Source organism: Citrus sinensis, chromosome 3 (genome assembly GCF_022201045.2).
Source record: "Citrus sinensis cultivar Valencia sweet orange chromosome 3, DVS_A1.0, whole genome shotgun sequence".
Taxonomy (NCBI): Eukaryota; Viridiplantae; Streptophyta; class Magnoliopsida; order Sapindales; family Rutaceae; genus Citrus; species Citrus sinensis.
This window is the reverse complement of record NC_068558.1, coordinates 26,882,162-26,894,085: the sequence shown is the minus strand read 5'-3', so window position 1 is coordinate 26,894,085 and position 11,924 is coordinate 26,882,162. Positions and strand designations below refer to the sequence as shown.

General features: G+C 34.4%; 1 long non-coding RNA gene across 1 annotated transcript; it reads right to left on the bottom strand.

The window, feature by feature from the left end:
* Positions 1–8,042: 8,042 nt before the first annotated feature.
* On the bottom strand, positions 8,043–10,180 carry LOC112496774 (uncharacterized). The gene is made up of 3 exons (XR_008053271.1): positions 9,603–10,180; positions 9,145–9,207; positions 8,043–8,257 (listed from the first exon to the last, which is right to left on the bottom strand). It is a non-coding gene; the product is annotated as an uncharacterized LOC112496774 (long non-coding RNA).
* Positions 10,181–11,924: the final 1,744 nt, after the last annotated feature.

Below are 11,924 nucleotides of genomic sequence, written 5' to 3'. Positions count from 1 at the left end.
ATTCAATGGGACAAAACCTGGTCGAAGGAAAAAGAGTATAGTACACATTTGTCTATATAGATGCAAGAACTCCTATCTTCAAAATATGCTCCCCCAGATGAAATATCTCCTCAACTATCAAGTATCAGTTTGATAATATGTTGAGTCGACGCATGCCAATATTGTGAACTAACTTCTTGAACGTCGATGTGGGAAAAACTTTAGTGAAAAGATCATCAAGATTATTAATGGAGTGTCTTTACTTTACATCAATTTTCTTGTCCTGCTATAGCTCATTAGTGTAGAAAAACTTTGGTGAGATATGCTTAGTTCTATCTCCCTTTATGTATCCTTCTCTAATTTGAGCAATATAGGTAGCCTTGTCTTTGTGTATAATTGTTGGAACATCTGTTGCGAAGGCCAAATTGCATGTGCTTTGAATATGATGGATAATAGACCGCATCCAAATACACTCTCTACTTGCTTCATACAATGTACGGATCTTTGAGTGATTAGAAGAGGTGGCAACGAAAGTTTGCTTTGTAGATCGCCACGAAATTGTTGTTCCATCGTAAGTGAAAACATATCCTATTTGTGAGCGGGCTTTATGGGGATCAAATAGGTAACTTGTGTCTGCATAATCGATAAGACTAGGATTCTCTGTTGGCTCGTTTGAAAGAACCCAAGTTTGACGTTCCATGAAGGTATTGAAACATATGTTTGATGTCATTTAAATGTCAATGTGTGGATGCTAAGCTAAATCTCTCCAATAAGTTCACAAAGAATGCAATGTCTGGTTTGGTGTATTGAGCTAGATATAATAAAGCGTGCCGATTGCATTTAAATATGGCACTTCTGGACCAAGTATCTTTTCGTCATCCTCTTTGGGCTGGAATGGATCCTTTTTAAGATCGAGAGATCGAACAACCATAGGAGTGCTTATTGGATGAACATTATCCATATTGAATCGTTTTAATATTTTCTCAATATTAGTTGATTGATGACTAAGTACTCCGTTTGTTTTATGCTCGATCTATAGGTCGAGACAATATTTTATTTTTCCTAAATATTTAATTTCAAATTCTCTCTTTAAATATTCAGTAGTTTTTAGTAGCTCTTCAAGATTTCTATTTAAATTCATGTAATCAACATAGACTGCTACAATTGCAAATTTAGATTCTGATTTTCTAATGAATACACATGGGTAAATCGAATCATTTTTGTATCATTCTTTAATCGAATATTCACTCAAATGATTGTACCACATGCATCTAGATTGTTTTAATCTGTATAATAACCATGGTAATTTGCCTGAACATAGATTATGATCTTTTTATTTAAATGCTTCAAGCATTTTGAATCCTTTAGGGATTTTCATAAAAAAAAAAAATGTCGAGTGACCCATACGTATATACGGTCACTACATCCATGAGACGCATGTCAAGTCTTTCAGAGACTACTAAGCTGATTAGAAATTGAAACATAATAGCATCTGAGAATATGTATCCTCATAATCAATACCAGGTCTCTAGGAGAAACCTTGTGTGACTAGTCGCGCTTTATATATGGTAATTTCATTATGCTCATTACGTTTCCTTAAAAATACTCATTTGTATCCAACGGGTTTGACATCTTTAGGTGTCTGAACTACAAGTCCAAAGACTTTATGTTTAGCCAGAGAACTTAATTTTGCTTGAATCGCATCTTTCCATTGAGGCCAATCATGCCTTTGCCTACATTCATTGTCAATTTTATGCTCGAAATCCTTTGTAATTTCAATAGCTACTGTGAATGAAAACACACTGTCGATGTTTATTTTATTATGATCCCATATTTCCTTTGTATAAGTAAAATTTACGGATTTTTCCTCATTTTTGTATTCTCCTACCTCTTCATGGGTTACTGTCTCTTTAGGAACATGTGCCTCTTAAGGAACCATCAGTTCTTCTAGTAGTTAGATAATGTGGGTATGTCTATAGCTCGAGCTTTATTTTCAACAAGATCCTGATTTTTTATTCTCTTCTTTCAGGGAGCACTGTCTTTGGAACCAAGTGGTCTACCACGTTTTTGTAGCCTAATAAATAAGTTACCACTTTTACACTTGATTATTCAACAGGAACAACCACCCGGACTGACATATTAGCAGTTGGAATGTATGACTTGGTTGCCTTCGCTATATATGTAAAGGCATCTGACAATTATTTGTAATTTATTGTAAATGTACTATCCTTCGCACTGCATTTTCACATTGATTGGTACGAGAATCTAGGTGAGACAAAGTGGAAACTTTCCAAGAGAATTCATGCCTTACTTGAGGAGGCTTTCCATTTCTCAATGATAGAAAAATTGTCTCATCAAAGTGACAATCCGCAAAATGTGTGGTGAAAAGATCACCCATCAAGGATTCAAGATATCTGATAATTAAAGGTGATTTAAAGCCAACATAAATATAAGAACATACACAACACAACCAAAAATGCGTAGATGGGAAATTGTTAGAGTGCAATTTATGCACTAGTTTTGCATTGTTTACTTCCCTTAATATCGATATTTTGCACTTAATAATAATGATTTACTTATGTTTTACTTTTGTAGGTGCAATTGTATTGATTTGTGATAAAATTGAGCTATAAGATGATGTTTAAAGATGATTATTCTCTTGGAAAAATTATGAGCGTCAGAAGAACTTTGTTGATAAGGCGTGGGCCCGTGCTGTCAACTACGGACCTACAGTTTTTAGTTTATGAAAAATGTCATTTTATGGTAGATCAAGGCATTATTTTGGGTCATGTAGTCTTTGCTAGAGGAATTGAGGTAGATAAAGCTAAGATGGATGTTATTAAATCTTTACCTTATCCCACATGTGTGCGGGAGGTTCGTTCTTTCCTTGGTCACGCAGGATTCTATCAACGATTTATCAAGGATTTTTCGAAGATAGCTCAGCCTTTGTGCAAGCTTCTTCAGAAAGATGTGATGTTTGATTTTAATGAAGCATGCAAGGTAGCATTTGATAAGCTTAAGGAGTTATTGACTTCAGCTCCAATTATACAGCCACCCGACTGGATCTTCCCTTTCGAGATAATGTGCGACGCCAATAATTATGCTGTTGGTGCTGTTCTCGGACAAAGGGTTGGAAGAGCTGCTCACGTGATATATTACGCATTAAGAACACTTGATAATGCTCAGTGCAATTACTTAACAACGGAAAAAGAACTTTTAGCTATTATTTTTGCTTTAGAAAAATTCCGTTCATATTTATTGGGTACTAAAGTGATTGTTTTTTTCTGACCATGCAGCTCTCAGATATTTGCTCGCCAAGAAGGAAGTGAAACCGAGACTTATCCGCTGGATCCTACTGCTTCAAGAATTCAACTTGGAGATCCGTGACAAGAAATGAACAGAAAACTTAGTTGCAGACCACCTTAGTAGATTGACCACGAGTGAAGAAGCAGCATCTTTGAAGGATGATTTTCCAGATGAACATCTCTTTGTAACTCAAGGTATGGTTCCTTGGTACGCTGACATTGTCAATTACTTAATTACAAGAACACTACCTAGTGATCTGACGAGGGCTCAAAAAGATAAAATTAAGAGAGATGCTAAATACTATGTTTGGGATGACCCTTACTTGTGGAAACATTGCTCTGACCAAGTCATCAGAAGGTGCGTATCTGAGTTTGAAATTCCTTCTATTCTTCAGTTTTGTCACTCATATGCATGTGGTGGTCATTTTGGTCCCAAAAGGACAGCATCCAAGGTGTTAGAATGTGGTTTATTTTGGCCTACTTTATTTCGTGATTCATACATGTTTTGTAAGTCATGTGAGAATTGTCAAAAGACTGGTAATTTAAGTCATAGAAATCAAATGCCACTTACCCCTATTCTTGTATGTGAAATATTCGATGTGTGGGGCATTGATTTTATGGGACCTTTTCCCTCATCTTTTGGCAATGCTTACATTCTTTTAGCAGTGGATAACGTTTCTAAGTGGGTAGAGGCTAAGGCCACCCGGACTGACAATGCTAAAGTTGTTGTAGATTTTGTCAAGTCTAATATTTTTGCCAGGTTTGGCGTACTGAGAGCGGTGATAAGTGATAAAGGCACTCATTTCTGTAATCGAGTGGTGGAGGCTTTGTTCAAGAGATATCATGTTACCCACCGAGTGTCTACCGCCTATCATCCACAGACAAGTGGACAAGCTGAGATATCAAACAGAGAAATCAAGTCTATTCTTGAAAAGACAGTTAGTCCAAATCGAAAGGATTGGAGTTTGCGATTAGATGATGCATTATGGGCGTATCGCACTGCTTACAAAACTCCCATAGGTATGTCTCCTTATCGTTTAGTATTTGGTAAGCCTTGCCATTTACCTGTAGAACTTGAGCACAGAGCATACTGGGTGGTTAAGCAATGCAATATGCGGATGGATGAAGTGGGAAAGCAGAGGAAGTTGCAACTGCAAGAGTTGGAGGAGATTAGAAATAAATCCTACGAGAGTTCGCGATTTTACAAGGAAAAGACGAAGACATTTCATGACAGAATGATTTTGAGAAAGGAGTTCTCTGTTGGTCAAAAAGTTCTTCTTTTTCATTCTAAACTTAAACTTTTTCCTGGTAAATTACGTTCTCATTGGGTAGGATCTTTTATTTTTACTAATGTTTTTCCTCATGGTGCAGTTGAGATTCGGAGTCCAACCTCTGATAAAGCCTTTAAGGTTAATGGTCATCGTTTAAAACCTTTTTATGAAGGTTTTTCGGTGAATATTGTGGAGGAAATGACTCTCGAGAGTCCTATTTATGGAGATTGATGCATAAATATGTCTAGCCAAAGACATAAAACAAAGGCGCTTTTTGGGAGGCAACCCAAATGATTTGTTTATTTTGGTTTTTGTTTTATCTTCTTTTAGTTTTGATTCAGATCCCAAATCCTAATCAACACATACGATGATTCATTTAAATTAGATTGTTTATTCTCACAACACAACTCTCTGCTATGTTATTTGTCACAAACATTAAATTCTTCATACGATGAATCCTTTAATTGACAATAGATTAAGTTGATAATTAAATAGTGGCCAATTACCTAATTAACAAACATAATCATGAAAATAATTCAGAGAATAAACAAATACCCAAAAAATAATAAAACAATTAAAGCATAAGAAAGATCTCACAGTAGTGATGAATCAAAGCTTCATTAACCTTCAACCAGAAAAATAGGTTTAGTTCTTCATAGAGAGAAGAGAAAAGTTTAGATCTAGGGTTTCTTTCTTTTCTCCAAATGTCCCCTTTTTCACAATAGATTCCTCTCTTAAATACTCTCTCTCTCTTCTCCTCTAGAATTCTATTTAAAATAAAATACTAATATCTGAAATATTAAATTCGTAATTACAAAAATAACCAAAAATACAAAACACGTTAAACTAAAAACTGTAGGTCCGTAGTTGACAGCATGCGCCCACGCCTTATCAACAAAGTTCTTATGACGCTCATAATTTCTCCAAGAGAATAATCATCTTTAAACACCATCTTATAGCTCAATTTTATCACAAATCAATAGAATTGCACCTACAAAAGTAAAACACAAGTAAATCATTATTATTAAGTGCAAAATATCGATATTAAGGGAAGTAAACAATGCAAAACTAGTACATAAATTGCACTCTAACAATTTCCCATCTACACATTTTTTGTTGTGTTGTGTATGTTCTTATATTTATGTTGGCTTTAAATCACCTTTAATTATCAGATATCTTGAATCCTTGATGGGTGATTTTTTCACTACACGTTTTGCGGATTGTCACTTTGATGAGACAATTTTTCTATCATTGAGAAAAGGAAAGCCTCCTGAAGTAAGGCATGAATTCTCTTGGAAAGTTTCCACTTTGTCTCACCTAGATTCTCATACCAATCAATGTGAAAATGCAATGCGAAGGATAGTACATTTACAATAAATTACAAATAATTGTTAGATGCCTTTACATATATAGCGAAGGCAACCAAGTCATACATTCCAACTGCTAATACGTCAGTCCAGGTGGTTGTTCCTGTTGAATAATCAAGTGTAAAAGTGGTAACTTATTTATTAGGCTACAAAAACGTGGTAGACCATTTGGTTCCAAAGACAATGCTCCCTGAAAGAAGAGAATAAAAAATCAGGATCCTGTTGAAAATAAAGCAAACATGTGACCACCATGCAGATGCATCAATTAACACCATAAAGTAACAAAACAGTCCACTAGGTGGATGGATTGGCCCACATATATATCCTTGAACTCTTTGTAGAAACATTAGAGATTCATAAGCAACCTTAGAAGAGAATGGTTTAACTATAGATTTTCCTTGTGAATAAGTGATACAAACAATCTCATTGGACAATAGAACCTTCTCTGGTTCTTTAATGGATGTCCATAAAAATTTTCAATAATTCTACACATTATTGTATATCCAGGATGTTCGAGACGATCGTGCTGCAACATAAATATCTTGGATCTGTGAACTTCTAATTCATCACTGCATGACTTTCAATTGCATTTATGATTATGTAATACAATCCGGGAATGCTTTGTGTTTTTCCAGTATATATTTCTTTCCTAAGACATTTTTAGTAATGTAGAGATATTTCACATTATTTTCATTGGAACTCTCAATATGATATCCATTTCAGTGGATATCTTTAAAGCTCAGTAGATTTCTTTTAGATTTTGCTGAATATAAAACATTATGAATTATTAGTTTTGTTCCACTTGCCAACAAAAGTATAGCACTTCTAGAGCCTTTTATCAGGTCTGCATGACCAGATATAGTATTTACTTTTCTTTCAAGTAATTTTAGTTTACAAGATTAGATATCATATTTATTTTTCCTTCAAGTAATTTTATCTCTAAGAAATATTTTTTATCTTGAAGAATAGTGTGTGTGGTTGCACTGTCAGCCAAGCAAACATCTTAAGCTTTTTATTCTAAAATAGATAATTGATTTCTAAAATCCATAACCTTACATTAAACAAAAGTGTTAGACATCAAAATAAACATTGAGTACAATTGATAAAACTACAAACAGATACAAAAGTTAGCATATTAGCAACTAGCATAAAAGTCTGGACATTTCTATTATTACTTAATTTATCATTTTTCCCTCTATGTCTTCAAAAAAATCAAAGGCATCCGGATGAGTCAAATCGACAAGATCTGAGTTCTCGACTAAATTTGTCTCAATTTTTCCCTTTCCTTTCTTGGATGCCTGTTAAAGGTCCACCAAATTTTTTCAGTCCGACAAGTTTGTGACCAATGTCCTTCTGCTACGTCGATAACATATTTCTCCATTATCATTTCTAACATTATTCTTTCTTGCATCATTGGATTTAGGTCTCTCATAAACATTTAACTTTCATCCATTTTTTTTGTTTTGTTGTCCTTCATGCATATAACCACCACGATGGTAGTGACCAAGATCTCTTTTACCTCCTTGATTACGCTCACGATTGCTACATGTATTCACATTCGCTTCTAGGAATGGTTAAGATCCTATTGGGCATAACTCATGGTTTTTCATCAGGAGGTCATTGTTTTTCTCAACAATTAAAAGAGTTATTATCAGTTCAGAATATTTGCTATATCTACGCTCCCGGTATTATTGTTGTAAGACAATGTTTGATGCATGAAAAGTAATGAGTGTCTTTTCAAGCATATCTTTATCTGTAACTTCTACACCACACAGTTGTAGTTCTAGGCTTACGCGGAACAAAAGAGAGTCGTAATCAAAGACTCTTGCATAATCTTGGAATCTCAAGTTTAACCACTCGTGTTTGGCATTTGGTAGGGAAATATCCCTCTGATAGTCAAATCTTTCCTTGAGGTTACTCTATAAAATTAGTTGAAACGACCCGTCCCGCACCCCCAGGGCGAGTCTATCTAAACTCGTATAATCGAATCGATAATAATTATCATATTTAAGAATTCTATCAAAAATTCGGCAAAATCTCCCCTATAAATAAAATATCCCCAAACCTGCAATTTACAAAACAATACTTCAAAAAATAACTCAATATCCATCCATCCTTCATAACCAACTTATCAAGTCAACATATCAAATATCACCCAAATCATTCTAATATTAAAATACAATGGTTATCCTTAATTACAAAATATAATAAATAAATACAATCCACAATATCCCAAATATCAAACTATTAAATCTACGACTCCTAGCACCATCACGTGGCCACAATTTCAAATCTAACTATTGTTGCTGGGTCGACTGATGTACTTGCAAATCTCCTGTGGCGGGGGAAAATATAATAAAAATAAGGTGAGTATAAAACTCAGTGAACTCAGTGAGTGGATAGTAGTTTTTGAAAAATAAATTTATTTAAAATAATTTAATCTTTCTCAAATCGATTTCATCAAAATATCATAAGAACTTATATAAACATATTCAATTCAAATCATGCACTGAAATAACAACATTACATAAATCTGCATAAAATCAATGAAATTATAATACTTATAATATCAAATACTGAATACCAAAAACTATCATCAAACAAGTACCCAGGGGAATGATCTCATCATATTCGGACTTTGACGGACGGGCAATCAGGGAACCATCATGCCCCGGAGCTACAACGGATAGATGGGGAAATCTCATCTCATATCACATGTATCTCAACATCTGTATCTTTGTAATCATCATACTGCATGCATAAGCCCCCAAAAGGCAAAAGCGCCCAAACACACAGCCCAAAGCATCTATGTGTGTTTAGACGGGCCCCAAAGGCCTCTATCTCATATCATCTGTATCTCTGCATTCATCTCGTATTATCTATATCTCTGTATCTGGAAGGGAAGGGTACTGTCCAATGATTTTCCAAACAACATTTATACACATGTACATAAACATATAATAACATCTGAAATCTCAGTTTCTTTTTATTCAACATATCTCAAATCCACTCAATTCTAATATCACGCGTTTACTCAAAAACGATAATAAAATCATTAATCAAACTTATTCTTAATAACAATAAATATCAATACATAGATAAAAATCAATTTTCTAGAAAATCATTAAATCAAAGCATCAAATACTTATTCATCAAAACATATTGCACTGTATCATAAAATCAGCATATACTATAAAAATAGATTTTGTATATTCCACTCACAGTGACAAAGTCCAGACTCGGTATCAACAACGTCCGCAGGTTGATTCTCGTTCGCGGATCCTCCTAATTAAGGAAACGACATAATCATTCTCCATAAATTTGAAATACAACTAATCTTACATAATAATTCTCGAAACGAATATCTATCAACAATAAACTATTCCTGCATGCACAAAATTACTGAAATACCCCTACATGCCAAAATTCATCATTTTACCAAAATTATCCTTAGAATCTTCAATTACTAAATTGTCCTCAATTCAAATCACGAAAATAACCACAATGTCAAAAATTACGAAATTACCCTTGGCACGTAAAATTACCAAAATGTCCTTAACGACTTAAATTACCGAATTACCCTCGTAATTTCAAATTACCTCACTGCCCTAGCCTAAAATTAGCACATTATCCACTGATTCCATAAATTACAAATTCACCCTAAAGGTTTATGAATTTACCGAATTACCCCTGCCGGACAACGGTGACTAGACTTTAGTCAACGACGACGAGAAGCTTAGATGTGATAGTTCAGACCTCGGTGAGTCCAATGGTCTCGCCGGTGACCTCCCACGCGCGGCGATGGCGGTGGATCGAGCTCCCAAAGCCGCGTGCTTTCCAAGTGGCCGATCGTCGACAATCCGGCCGTTTCAGGTGACAAGGTTGGTTGAAAATGATGCTGGTGACGTGAGGAGTAGAACCCAGCTGGAGGTGTGCCCAAACTCCGGCGAAATCGACGGTGATGGTGATGGGTTTTTGGCCGTGAATTTTTTAGGCTCAAACGGCAGCGTTCCAGTCGTTTTCCAGCAACGAGGACGGCTGGGTTATGACGGCCGGCTTCCAAGCTTCAGATCGGTACCAAGCTCGGCCGGTGAGGTGGCTGGAATCGCAAGATCCGTCCGGGTCAAGGTCGATGGTCGCATCGAATCCGGGTCAAAATTGGGTCAACTCTCTTTCTCTCTCTCTCTCTCACGTGCCCCTCTTTCTTTCCTTTTTTGGAAACCAGCTTCCCCTTTCCATTTATAGAAACTGGCTTCTTTTTCTTTTCTTTTCTTTTTTTTGCACTTAAGCTTAATCCAAATTAAGCTTATACCGGACCCGTGACGAAAATAAAATCCGACTACTCTAGCTTTTAATCGCGCTCAATTTATCTCGATTTAATGTTGTGACAATTTTAAAATTAATATCGAAGAGAAAAAATTAAATCATACACTTAATTAAGAAAAATCAAAGTGCATATGCTACATTAGTGGATCCTCCAATATTAGATATTGAGCTTTCAAGCTCTTATATATATGGCGGCGGAGGAAAACCATGGCCTTTGATTTTTCCCAGAGAGATGGCTTGTTTCCTTCTACTATAGTGCCTTCCAGGCTCATAGCTTGCAAATGCATTTTGGCGTCCAATACCCAAAAAAGATAGTTTCCTCCACAAACTTCAAGAGCAGGGATTTGCATATTTGTGAGAGTTGCCATTTCTCTAGTACCCTTATTATTAATGATTAAAGAAAATAGAAATAAGTGTCACAATATAAATATTTAAGTATAAAAAAACAGAAATGATAGAATATGTAGAAACTTTATGTAGCTGTTTAGAACTTCAAGTTCTTACCACCTCATTTGTGTTGTAGACTTCAGAATATTACAATAATATTCAAAGACAAGTACATGCAAGAACAAATTATAATTTATTGAAATTAAAATAACTTAATAGGTAATTAAACCAGCCATATGAGCAAATAAATTAAATAGGGTAGGCGGTTGAACAAGTCATACAAGTAGAAAAGTTAAAATAAGACAGGCGGTTGAACCAACCATGTAAATCAATATTAGAATAATAACATATTAATATAAAGATAATAACAATATAGGCGGTATTATAGAACCAGCCATAAAAAATTTCATAAAAAATAAACAATATAACAAACTCATAATAATGGTGATAAAACATAAAAGAAATAAACATAAATAAACACAAGTAACAACTCATAATAATGATGACAAAACATAAAAGAAATAAACATAAATAAACACAAGTAATAAAAATTCAACTACTCACGTCAAATCAGCCATTGTGTTGATAGCATGTTATAAAATAAATAGATAACAGAAAAATTTTGAATTAAACAAAGTACTTAAAAGTACCTTATTACTAAGCTTATTATTGATAAGCTTTCGAATTTTATTGTTAACAATGCGAATGAATACATTACATATATAGAGTTGGAAAGCTAAGGGGTAAATGATGATTTACCAATTTGAGATAAATGGTGAAAGTTCACCTATTAGTTTATAACAATTTACTTTTTTTTTTTTTAAGAATTGGTCATTTATATAGAATGACGGTCTGAGTGCCCAGAAGAGGGCCCGAGGAAGGAGCCGAAGGGCACAGCAGTAAGAACTTTTCATTTTCCTGAAAATAAAACTCAAGAATATAATATTAATCCAAAAATAATAAGCCCTTAATTAAAAAGAAAAGAACAATACCATATGATTAATTTTCTGTTGTAAGATAATAAGGATTAAGGAGCTTAACTAGTTAATTACCTTGCGACTTGTTTTCCTTTTGGTTGATATACTTATATCAATATTGTCATTTTCCTCTTCACAAACATAACGCCTATTTTTTAAATGTATAAATGATCACCAAAAAATAAAATTAAAAAGAAAGAGAGATGAATTAAATTTTTGAAACGACAATATTAAGTACTAGAGTACAGCTATAAACTCAAGCCTGACAAAAGGATGACAAAAATATAATCAAAATAACATCATTTTGAGTGA